The sequence below is a fragment of the Impatiens glandulifera genome, chromosome 3 (assembly GCF_907164915.1).
Source record: "Impatiens glandulifera chromosome 3, dImpGla2.1, whole genome shotgun sequence".
In the NCBI taxonomy this organism is placed as follows: Eukaryota; Viridiplantae; Streptophyta; class Magnoliopsida; order Ericales; family Balsaminaceae; genus Impatiens; species Impatiens glandulifera.
Window position 1 is genome coordinate 8,609,227 of NC_061864.1, and position 11,318 is coordinate 8,620,544.

At 33.8% G+C, this 11,318-nt stretch overlaps 1 long non-coding RNA gene across 9 annotated transcripts; it reads right to left on the reverse strand.

Moving 5' to 3' along the window:
* Positions 1 to 1,944: 1,944 nt before the first annotated feature.
* Positions 1,945 to 10,391, reverse strand: LOC124929363. 9 transcript variants are annotated; one of them, XR_007098649.1, is made up of 4 exons: positions 7,777 to 10,380; positions 7,447 to 7,495; positions 6,945 to 7,295; positions 1,945 to 6,774 (listed from the first exon to the last, which is right to left on the reverse strand). It is a non-coding gene; the product is annotated as an uncharacterized LOC124929363 (long non-coding RNA). The 9 variants fall into 9 exon arrangements; XR_007098645.1 differs by having other exon boundaries at positions 6,945 to 8,640; positions 8,738 to 10,380; XR_007098646.1 differs by having other exon boundaries at positions 6,945 to 7,495.
* Positions 10,392 to 11,318: the final 927 nt, after the last annotated feature.

An 11,318-nucleotide genomic window follows, 5' to 3' on the forward strand; every position in this document is an offset into this window, starting at 1 on the left:
TCCACTTTATATACTAACTACTACACTTATGCAATCACTTGTTTAGAATATGATACATAAAACACCATGACACCTAAAAATTAATTGACTTTATTGAAAAAAAGTTTTTGTAACTTGATAGTCAGATGCCACATGACTCACATTTCTTTATCTCGAATGTGAGATGAGACGAGTAATCAAAATGGTATGCTCAACTATGTATAATATATTTAAAATTCTCGACTTAGACTAATTTTGACTTGTTTAGAGTCGCTACTCGATTTTTCTTCGTGAGAAATCGATAAATAAAAATAAGGCGTGTAAAAACGCACTCAAACGATTATAATCTTGGTTTGGTGCTTGATTACACATCAAAGAAGATATCGACGTTTCACGTGTTCACCCAAGTGGGTAGTCTTCTACAAACTTTAGACCATTTTAAAAATATTGTTTTTACACTTTGTTTATTTCTTCGATTATACAAACGTAGACATGTGTCTGACTTATATAATTATTCTAAAATTAAAGTGAGGAAAAATAGGCACATGTAAGCGGGAGCACACACATGATACCTGAAAATAAAAATAAAAATAAAAATGTTTGTTTTTCATCTGCTACAGTCTAACTTAGTGTTTGATTTTCATCTGCTACAGTGCTACCTACTTTTTATGTTATTTTTTTTTGGGTTAGTTGGCTAACCTTGAGCTAGGAACGTGATAATTGTTTATAGTCTATATGATTCCCAAAGGTAGTGTTATTCCTTACTTTCTAGATCTCCAAACACATGTAAAGAATATGTTCCAACTTTTATTCATCTTGTTTATTCATTTTTTAAATATTCAACAATATTATTCATAAAAAAATATAATGGACTAGAATATGATATTTAAGTAAATGTGATTATTTTATTACTTAACAATATGATAATTTATTAAAAAAATGATATTACTTAATAAAAGTTGATTTATTTTCACCAAATACATTCTCTTCGGTTTCCCCTATTATTATTATTATTTTTTAATTTGTTCTTGTGTTACTAATAGAGAGACTTAATAACTGTTCAGTCAAATAAAATTATGTATGAGAAAACTATTTAATTAATTGAAATTATCCAAAGCTGATTTTATGATCTCTTTTTCGATATAACTAAATGATCTTTTTTATCAATTTCTCCATTTACTTTTACCAATTCCCAAAATGCCTCTTCTTTTTCTATGCTCTTTGATTTTATTTTTCTTTATAAAGTTTTATAATTGCAAGACAAAGAGAGATTTAACGTGGTTCAAATGCCTACATCCACGGGAAAAAGAAGAATTCCACTAAATATAAAAGATACAGTTGACCTGACTTCAAGTAAGAAGCAAAAGTCAATACCACAAATAACAAACAAACCATACTGTATGGTAAAAGACAGGACTGAACCTCATAAAATGCAACCTTTCATCTTCATCAAAATCTCCGAACAGACCACCCAAATATTATTGGACTACAAACAAACTCAAACGATCCTGCAATAAATAGACACAAAAGAAGACGGTCTGGAAAACACTATTACAAATTCAAACCATCCTGCAAAAGATAGAGGACACAAAAAAAGACAACAGATTACAATTGTCTTTTTTAAGTAAATTATATGTCTATGATTTTAATTGTTCTATGCATAGTTTATTCATTTGTCCTGTTATTATTACAAGTAAACAAACAAACAAAAAGTTTTCAGAAAAAAGAAAATGAAGGAAAGAAATATATCCTCTCACAAAATGATATATATATATATATCAGTTCAAAGAGGAAAAAAGTTTTAAAAACAACATTAACAGTTAGTTTTCAATAATACAAATATATTGAAGTATATATATGACAAAATAATAGGTAGTAGAAACTTCTTCAGGTGCCGAGATAGCAGGTAAGTGAAAAATATTTTAAGCATCCAAGCAAGCAAATAGAAAGTACCATTTGTCAAAGTAAATAAAAAACTAAGCCAATTCTCAAAGTCCAACATTTTGTGATGACAAACAAAGAGTATAACAAATGAGTTTCATCATATATCAAAGAAAACTCCAACATAAGCCGCTAGCAGAATTTCTTCTACCAAACACAATAAACTCTCTTATGCATTTATTCTGGACACATTATGCATTAACAAACGAGTGCAAGACAATTTCCCAGCAGCAGACATTAAAGGAGCTTCTAACACCTACCCATTCAGGTTCATATCAAACAGAACATCAATAACACACTTGCAGACCATGAATGAGAAAATTCATTTGAAGCACCATCATGACAAAGAGCTAAATGTCTATCATTGTGGAATATGACATTTCCCTGGGAGAATTCAGTTAAATAACATCCATGAATGGTAAAATGTATTCTTAGACATATTCCCTCCTCCCCTCCCCAAAAGAAGCAAAATAAGAGCAGCAGAATTAAGCAAATCAGGGGTTCCATGGAGCTCTAGAGCATTTGCACTTGGTATATCATATCATCGCAAGTCACATGATACAAAGGAGCTTCTAACACCTCTTACCACATTCACTAATTGGTCATAATTTTTTCCAAAAATAGCAGAATATTTCCCAGCAAGAACATAACACTGTTGCAGTCCTAGTATTTTGAATGAGATAACTCATTAAAGCACACCATCAAGACAGAGTCCTAATATATCATTGTGAAATATGACATTTCCCAGGCAATTCAGTTAAATGCATCCTTAGAACATATTTCCTTCCACTTCTCCTCCCCAAAAGCCAAATAGTAAAATGCAAAACGAGTTTCATGGAAGCTTCCGCAAGTCGTCTAGATTGATACCATAAACCATAAATGACAATTTTATACTTTTTGCTGATAGTACTGAAGACACTTGAAAGCACCAGTAAACTAGGTCAAAAGGCCACTACTTTTTGCTGAAAGTATTGGACTGGAAATTTGACTAGCATACTTGAAAGAAAAATGTGTACCATTAAATTAGTAAGAGACCATCCACAACTTGAAAATAAACCAATTAATTCGTGAAGTTCTAACCATATATATTAGCACCGTTGAGTTGTAAGCACAATTATAGAAAATAATCAAGCTGCCACCGTAATTCAAAAAGACAACTGTGTGCGTTTATCAAAAAAGCATTATTGAGCCAAAGACTTCATGAATTCAAATTAAGGCAAAACCTTATCCATACCACCTAGAGTTCAAGATGGTCAATATAGCATGTGCACAAATGGAATATCAATGTTGCCAACTAGATCAAACTTATGAAAGTAGGGAATTGACAACATAAAGATGACACAATCCAACCAATTGCATGGACATCAAGAAGCGTTCCAGTAAAGGTAAAAGATTAGGGATCAAACCACACACCAAGCATTCGAAGTCCTTCCCTCAAATTGCCCTAGAATAACGCATAGAATAGAAAGGAAAAAGGGACAATAACTAGCTAAACAGCAGGGAAGAATTTATCAGAGTATACGTGGCGGGCTATAACATCAAAGTCTAAGAGAGAAAGTATGAACCAATTTGTGAATGTCAATTGCGTGAAAGAACTTACAGGTACCCTAGTGCAATGTATGTTGTCCACAAAATCATAAAAAGAAAATCAAAGTGAAGAACCACCATGATATAGATGACCCCATCTATGATAACCAACTGCAAAGGCATCTACCAGTTGTCCAAAAATTGAGAAATATTCCAATAAATGGTAAGAACTTTCAAGCCAAAGAAGATGTAGATGACCCCATCCATGATAACCAACTGCAAAGGAATCTACCAGAGAGACTAGACAAAGATACAAGGGGACAGGAGCTAGCTCCAAAGCATGAAGGAACATAACACTCAATAAACATGAAAGCTGGGCAGCTATCCTTCAACACAAGCGAAAGGGACTTTAACTTACTACACCAGGCTGTAGTAGTATCAAATGCAACATCAGAGGCTATATTATCATAGTTATCCAATGCTATATATTATCAATGTTGATTTTCTGTGACGTAAATATAGGAGGAGTTTCTTCTTGAAGGCAAAGTAACTGGAGCAGACAAATGCAATATCAACATCAAAAGCCAAGAGTCACTGTCAACAAAAACGATACCATCTGTAGTAACCAAGTGCAATGGCATCCACCAGATTGTCCAAAAATATAAACAAGAAGCATTCCTAGGTGGAATTAGGCCAAACCAAAGAGTATTATCCCTCAAATTACCTTAGAACAACGCAAGATGAAAATGATGGATTTGCAGTAGACTATAACATCAAACTTATCCAGGGAGAGAGATTTTATAAGTCAAACGCATGAAAGAACTTAAAAGGTTATCTCTTGAAGGCAAAATAATTGGTGAACAAAAATATAATTCCAATGTCACTTATAAAAAAAATTGGAATCCAGAAATGGGTGGAAGTGTTGGAGATGACACCATCATGATAAGCAACTGCAGGAGCATGTACACCAAACATCCAAAAAGAAAAAGATTAAGGAAGCAAAACTAAAGAGATCATTAAGAATGCATCTTTACTCTCAAACTACTTTAAAATATTAGACAAAGAAACAAAGGGAAATGGATTTTCAATAATAAGTGAGAACTTACAGGTGCTTTTGCAGACTAGAATATTGAAAACTTTCTAACAAGAAAGTTCCTACAACTTCAACAAAAGGAAAAACTTATGCAATGAGAAAGTACTTACAAAGTTATTATCAATTGAAATTCTATGAGACAAAACACAAAAATGACCAAAATAAAATTTAGAAAATGTGATAAAACAAATACCAAAGATTAGTGAGACTACCCAAATAACCACCTACAACTGGAAGATGAGCAAAAATATCATATGTACTGCCTCCCTAATAATAAACATTTCACAAGTTAAAGGGAAGTCAATAAAAAGAGGTAGTTCAAACCAGGCAAGAAATACTCCAATAAGCTCTCTATATCTGTACAAAAATAGAAGAGAGAATATCCAACTTTTGAGAGAGATCGTGAAATGGATCCAAAACATCATGAAAAATTAGTCACTTAAATGATCTAATAGAAAGAATCCTAATAAAAAGGTTGATCATCGTAATATGCAGAAAAGACATGAGAAAAATGTGTAACTGACGGAAGAAAGACACAAAACATGTCGTACCTTAAGCTTTCAAAAACATCTCCAATGGAAAATTAGGATAAATAAACATCCGCATATGTCTGTAGTAAATTAAATTGGGAACATACATATGAATGTAGTAAAGGCTGAAATCGGCAAGATATCAAGAGACTAGTAGCCAAAATTTATCCCAGGTTCTCCATCATCCAAGGACAGAAAAAGACATCCTAAGAAGGACAACAAGAATTGTACCACTAGGAAATAAATCTTTGTAATGAAATAACACAAAGGAAGGCTCTATTTGAAGACCAGGGTAACAGAGAACAAATAATTTGTATAGACATAGAGATCAAAACACGAGCATATTATATTTTACAATAAATTACTGATGAATAACATACAAGAACCGTAACCAAACCAGCTAATTTGGTTGAACGATTGTTAGATCCACTCATCAGGGCAACCAAAACCGGATAACTTCATTTGAAGGAGATTCCATCTACCATCCTAACAACACTAGAAGCCAAATTATATTTTACAATATAATGATGAAGTTAACACAAAATATGAACTCAAGAATGAATGTATTTGAAGATCACAATAACCAAAACTGACTGGAACTGCAACAGGCATAACTCCACTCGAGAATCCAAGAAAATATACATCCTACCAAGGCAAATAAGAACACATCATCACCTACCTTATGGTATTATTCTTAGTCATATCACATAAACAAATAAATCAATGGGGAATAAATTAACAGACACCCCGAAACCAGAAGTCAGAAGATAGTTAGTTTATATTTCATCCCTCCATTAGCCAAATAAATTGTCCAGACAGGTTGAATATTCACCACTCCACGACCTATCAAAGTCAATAAGAACACATCATATCTTAGATAAGAAGTATTTATTATCATAATCAATACACAAACAAATATATTAAGGGTGAATAAATCCAAAGACACCCATAACCAGAAGCCTGTTTTTATTTCTATCCGCCCATCAGCCCAATTGAGTATCTAGCCAGGCTTGACATTGACCACTCCACGATTCAAGGAAAAATTAATCTACGCCAATAAGAACACAATCACCACTTACCTATAAACTTTCCTAATCATAATTAAATTACTAAGTGAATAAATTGAAAGATAGACGGATAAGCCTGTTCTTTTTATATCCAGTTGTTTATCCATAGAGTATCCAGGATTGAACAGTACTCCCACTCCTCCGTTATATAACAGCAAGACAACCTAAGGCAAATAAGAACAAGTCATCTCCTGCCTATAACCCTAATCATAATTTAATACCACAAAATAGGATAGAATAAATTTGGATACTGCCATAACTAGAGGCCTGCTTTTTCCAAATTGCCCTTCATGCCAACATAAAAGTCAACCTTCCAAGACAACCAAAACAAGATTATCCTCTTCCTGTTCGTTAACCCTAATATAAAAAACGACATCTAAATAAAATACACTCAAAGTCCGCCATTACCAGAATAAAGAATTTATCTCCAGTTTTTCACCACCCAGGCCAAGAAAAGCAAATTATTCCTTCCCATATTGGTAAACCGTGAGCACGAGATCGGAAAGAAATAATTGAAAATCAACAAATGGAAAGACCTAGGGTAAATAGTTAGAACGACGGGTGGACTGAAAACAGTATCGGGAATAGAGGGTTTAATTGTATCTACGATCCTTGATCCAGGGATAGAACAACCGACCTGACAATAGTTCCAGTAAAAACATGTCATCTTCTCCCTACAAGCTAGCCCAGGTAATAAAGAAAGAAATCCGCATAACCATAACAAGAGGTTGGTGTGATAACAATCTGCAGCAACTTCTGAGAAGAAAATGTCGACGCAAGAAAAGGATCAGACATACTAAACTTAACTGATAAAAACAGGCCTGTCAGATCCGAACTTCTTCCGCCAGAGTAATCAACAATCTGCAGCCACTTAAGAGAAGAAAAGATCGACGATAGAAATAGATCATAGATAATACTCGATGAATCAATAGAAAAGGATGGACTTGCAGCAGACTATTAGATCAAACTTATCCAAAGTGAAAGCTCTTACAAGTCCAGCGCAGGGAAGAACTTAAAAGGTACCTCCTGAAGGCAAAATAATTGGTGTACAAAAATACAATTCTAATGTTCTTATCAAAACAAATTTAAAATTTACCAATGGGTGGGCGTGCTGAAGATGACACCAACGTGATAACCAACTGCAAGAGCATGTACGCTCTAGCATTCAAAAATAAAGAAACATTCTATTACAGGAAAACATTAAGGGAGTAAATCTACAGGGATCATCAAGAATGCATCTTCACCCCTCAAAATACCTTAGAATATAAGACAAGGGAAAATGACTTTTCAATAACCAGTAAGAACTTACAGGTGCTTTTGCAGGCTAGAATATGGAAAGCTTTCTAAGAAGAAAGTTCCTACAACGTCAACAGGGAAAACTTATAGTTGTACCCTTACAAGCTAAAATGTCAAAATTATGCAATGAGGAAGTCTTTATTATCAATAGAAATTCTACTAGACAAACACAAAATGATCCAATTTTTCTTTATAAAATATGATAAACGAATACAAAAGATTAGTGAGACTACCCAAATAATGACCTAATACTGCAAGGTGAGCAAAAATATCATGTACTCTCTCTAAGATTAAACATTTGGCAAGTTAAAGTGAAGATAATAGAGAGAGAGGTAGTTCAAACCAGGCAGGAAAAACTCCATTAAGCTCTCTTTATCTGTACAAAATAGAAGAGGGAAAATCCAAATTTTGAGAGATCATGAAAATGGATCCAAAATATCATGAAAATTTAGTCACTTAAATAATTTTGAAGAAGCACTGTGATCTATCTGATAGATAAAACCCTGATTAAAAGGTTCAATTTTCACAAGCCAAGATGATCATCGTAAAATGAAGAAATTACACGAGATAGAGGTTTAACTGGCGGAGCAAAGAGACAACATGTCATTAAAATCATCTAGAAAGGAAAATTAAATTGTATGTAGTAAATTAAATTGGGAACATAAGTATATGAATATTGTAAAGGCTGAAATTGGGAAGATATCAAAAGACTAGTAGCCAATATTTATCTCAGGTTCTCCATCATCCAAGGACAGAATACAGGAGAACAACAAAATTAGTACCACCAAGAAAACACTATTTATATCGACTAATCTTGATGAAATAACACAAAAGAAGGCTCTATTTGAAGACCAGGGCAACCGAGAACAGATAATTTGTTTAGACATATAGAGATAGCATCCGCCAGCCTAAAAACACGAGAGCAAATTATATTACACCATAAATTAATGATGATATAACACAAAATGTGAATTTTGAAGGACTATTTGAAGACGGTAATCAAACCGAATAATTTGATTGAAAGATTGTTAGATCCACTCATGGAGTTCATATCATTCAGCAATCCTAAAATCACAAGTGAAAAAATATATTTTACATGATAGACTAATTTGTGGGGAAATAACACAAAAAATGAGCTCAATGACTATTTGAAGATCAGGAAAACAAAACCGGATAACTTCAGTTGAAGGAGAATGCATCTGCCATCCTAGCAAACACAATGAGAAAATTATATTTTACAATATAATGGAAGTAAGTTAACACAAAAGATTAACTCAAGAATGATTGTATTTGAAGATCACAACCACCAAAACTGTCTTGGAACTGCAAAAGGCATATCTTCACTCGAGAATCCAACAAAATATACATCCTACCAAGGCAAATAAGAACACATCATCACCTACCTTATGAAGTATTAATCTTAATCATAACACGAAGACAAAAATATCAATGGGGAATAAATTAAGACACCCCATAACCAGAAGTCAGAAGATAGTTCATACTTTCATCCATCCATTAGCCAAATAGATTGTCCAGACAGAGTTGAATATTTACCACTCCACAATCCAAAGAAAAAATTATCCTATCAAGGTCAATAAGAACACATCATATCTTAGCTATTACCATAATCAATACACAAACAAATATATCAAGGGTGAATAAATCCAAAGACATCCATAACCACAAGCCTGTTTTTATTTCCATCTGCCCATCAGCCCAATTGAGTATCTAGCCAGGCTTGACATTGACCACTCCACGATCCAAGGAAAAATTAATCCTACGCCAATAAGAACACAATCACTGCTTACCTATAAACTTTCCTAATCATAATCAAATTACTAAGTGAACAAATTGAAAGATAGACGGATAAGCCTGTTCTTTTTATATCCAGTAGTTTATCCATAGAGTTTCCAGGATTGAACCGTACTCCCACTCCTCCGTTATATAACAGCAAGGCAACCTAAGGCAAATAAGAACAAGTCATCTCCTACCTATAACCCTAATCATGATTTAATACCACAAAATAGGAGAAAATAAATTTGGATACTGCCATAACCAAAGGCCTGCTTTTTCCAAATTGCCCTTCATGCCAACATAAAACTCAACCTTCCAAGACAACCAAAACAAGATTACCCTCTTCCTGTTAGTTAATCCTAATATAAAAAACCGACATCCGGAAGGAAATGATTGAAAATCAACAAATGGAAAGACCTAGGGAAAATAGTTAGAACGACGGGTGGACTGAAAACAGTATCGGGAATAGAGGGTTTAATTGTATCTACGATCCTTGATCCAGAGATAGAACCGACCTGACAATAGTTCCAGTAAAAACACGTCATCTTTTCGCTAAAAGCTAACCCTGGTAATAAAGAAAGAAATCCTCGTAACCATAATAAGAGGTTGGTGTGATAACAATCTTATCGATAAAATTCAGGCCTGTCAGATCAGAAATCTTCCTCTAGAATAATTAACAATCTGCAGCAACTTCTGGGAAGAAAATGCTGACGCAAGAAAATATCACAAATATTTAACTTTTCTGAAAAAACCAGGCCTGTCATATCAGAACACTCCTTCGCCGGAGAAATCAACAATCTCCAGCCAATTAAAGGGAAGAAAAGGTCGACCACAGAAATAGATCATAGATACTAGATACTAGTCGATGAATCAATTAGAAATAAGATCGGCCTACGCCAGAGAGAAGAAATTCCTACATCCACGTGAGAGAGAAGAATTTCACTAAATATAAGAGAAACAGTTGGCCTTCATGGTAGAAGCAAAACTCAATACCACTAATAACACAAAGGAAAAGGAATAGCTAGCAAAATAGCAGGGAATAACTTACATGTATACCTTGCAGGATATAACATCATAATTCTCCTAAGAGAGGAAGTCCCTACCTACAAAGTCAATAGCGTGAAAGAACTTACAGGCATCCTAGTGAATGTTATGTTGTACGGAAGAACAACCGAGATGTAGATGACTCCATCCATGATAACCAACATTAAAGGCATCTACCAAGTTGTCCAAAATTGAGAAACGCAACTTACAAAGTCAATAGCGTGAAAGAACTTACATGCAACCTAGTGAATGTTATGTTGTGCAGAAGAACCACCGAGATGTAGATGACCCATTCCATGATAACCAACATTAAAGGCATCTACCAAGTTGTCCAAAAATTGAGAAACGCTAGACAAAGATAAAAGGGACAGTAACTAGCTCCAAAGCAGTGAAGGAACATAGACTCAATGAACATGAAAAAACTTACTACACCAGGTTGTAAGAGTATCAAAGTCAACAACAGAGGCAACATTAACAAAGTTATCCAATGCTATATTATGAAAGTTGGTTCTCTGTAGAGTAAATATAAGAGAAACTTTAAATCAGTAAGAGGCCAACAACAACTCCAAAATAAACCAATCCTACATATCAGTTTACCATAAATTAATGATGAAATAACACAAAATGTGAACTTTTAAGGACTCTATTTGAAGACGGTAATCAACCCGAATAATTTGATTGAAAGATTGTTAGATCCACTCATAGAGTTCGCATCATTCAGCAATCCTAAAATCACAAGTGAAAAAATATATTTTACATGATAGACGGACTAATTTGTGGGGAAATAACACAAAAAATGAACTCAGTGACTATTTGAAGATCAGGAAAACAAAACCGGATAACTTCAATTGAAGGAGAGGAGAACGCATCTGTCATCCTAACAAACACAATGAGAAAATTATATTTTACAATATAATGATGGATGTAAGTTAACACAAAAGATGAACTCAAGAATGAATGTACTTGAAGATCACAACAACCAAAACTGACTGGAACTGCAAAAGGCATATCTTCACTCGAGAATCCAACAAAATATACATCCTACCA